Below are 1,838 nucleotides of genomic sequence, written 5' to 3'. Positions count from 1 at the left end.
AAAGGCTTTTACTCCCATTATTATAATTATTATTATTTAATTCCAAAGAAAGATGGGGTTTAAGCCTGATAATGGACTTGTGTGATCTAAACATGAACTTAAGAAAGTACAAAGTCAGAATGCTCACATTCTGAGTGTTGCAGAGAGTGTGCATTGCAGGACACAGAGATTAGGTTTACCCACCATATATAAGGCTTAATTTATGTGTCCCATACGTGACCTGCCTTATCCCATTTTATGACTGCTAACCACCGACCGATACAACTGCAGCAGTGCTGATCACTTAAGAATGATCACTGACACCTGTCATCATCAAATCACAGCCACCCTCACACAATATACATTAAGTAAATCAGAAATTGTGAACATAACTGTTCGAGGAAGTCTGCAGAATCCTCTGCCGCCTGGTCGCTCATGCTTCACATTAACACCAATTCAGTCTGTTTTAACTTCAGTAAATCAGCTTTAGCAGATACAAACAACGTGATTATTTATCATGAGTCCAACATCCAGCCGAGCAATAAAACAAACAATCTACCTAAGACGTGATCAATAAGGAAAGTTAGCTTTCACTATTGTGCTGTTGTAAAATAAAGAAAAAACATTTAACATTTAAGTAATTAATAGCTTATTCTTAAGTGTGGACCTTATTCTTGAAACACAAAATGACCAATAAAAAAGTGTCAAGCACCTAAAACAGCCCATATTAAATCTGTAAGTTGTCTTTAATTGAAAAATGTGCATTTTCATGCATACTAATGTATACTTGTCCCATATTTTCCTTTTCTGAACTCAACCCTAACAGAGATGCTCACGTCTCATCTCATGAATCTGTTGATTCCATCTCAGGATATACAGTAGGGCATCTGTAGATCAGGCAAACGCAAAGTGTCTACTATACTTCTCTCACAAGGACGAAAGAGTGCCTTTGGGTGTGGATGCGCTAACACACCCATGTTCATGTTGCTTTTTGCATTCCCACCACTTGGTCTAACTTCACAGATCCTAGACAAAGTAAGAGAAAATGTGTTACCTCTTCTTCTGATATTCCCTCTCATTGGCCTGGAAGACTATGGCTAGCAGAGGTTCTTCAGCTCCTTCAGGGAGAGACATAGCCACTCTCATGGTGCAAGGACCTCCTGTCACAAGTGAATGGGAATATATTTCACCCCCATCCAGAGCGGACCCTGTTTAAAACTATGAAGAGTGTTCATATTAAGCTTTTATCTTAGAAAACAGTCTTACTGCTTGCTTTAGTTTCAGCTCAGAGAGCTGTGGGAGATACAGAATGAGTTATCTCACCATGCTTCCCTAATTGCATTACATGGAGGAAGAGCATGCTTAGAAGCTGGGATCACAGCAATATATATACATATATTAATCATAATCATGTAGTATGTGTTATCAAAGATGCCATCTGAGAGAAGTGCCAATGAGTCACTGATGCCTGAGTCATACTTGCTGGTGACTCAGAGCAGAGTCCTGCAGTGTGAAATGGAGCACTTCACGGATTTGTATGTCGTCCTTTCGCAGGGGCCTTGCCAATCTTCTCTTTATCGATCCAATTTTAGTATACAGTATATGCCGCCATGGCACTATGGTACATGGAAATATGTTTTTAATGGAATTGACATTGGCGATGATGCCAATGAGCGAATGAGAGAGCATGATACCGGGCAAGGGAAAGTTCAGGGGGTGGGGTCATAGATCTGCAACAAAAAAAATCAGCATGTGTTGCTCTCCTTCAGCACACATCTCTCCTTCATAGTCTTTTTCTTTTTTTTCTGCTTGATCGACTGCAGGCTTCAATACTGTTATCCACTTTCTCTGACTTGGGC

General features: G+C 40.0%; 1 non-coding gene across 1 annotated transcript; it reads right to left on the bottom strand.

Moving 5' to 3' along the window:
* Nucleotides 1-1,488: 1,488 nt before the first annotated feature.
* Nucleotides 1,489-1,597, bottom strand: LOC122138336. Its single transcript, XR_006155486.1, has one exon. It is a non-coding gene; the product is annotated as a U6 spliceosomal RNA (small nuclear RNA).
* Between the last annotated feature and the right edge of the window lie 241 nt (nt 1,598-1,838).

Source organism: Cyprinus carpio, chromosome B8 (assembly GCF_018340385.1).
Source record: "Cyprinus carpio isolate SPL01 chromosome B8, ASM1834038v1, whole genome shotgun sequence".
In the NCBI taxonomy this organism is placed as follows: Eukaryota; Metazoa; Chordata; class Actinopteri; order Cypriniformes; family Cyprinidae; genus Cyprinus; species Cyprinus carpio.
This window is presented reverse-complemented; position numbering and strand designations above follow the sequence as displayed.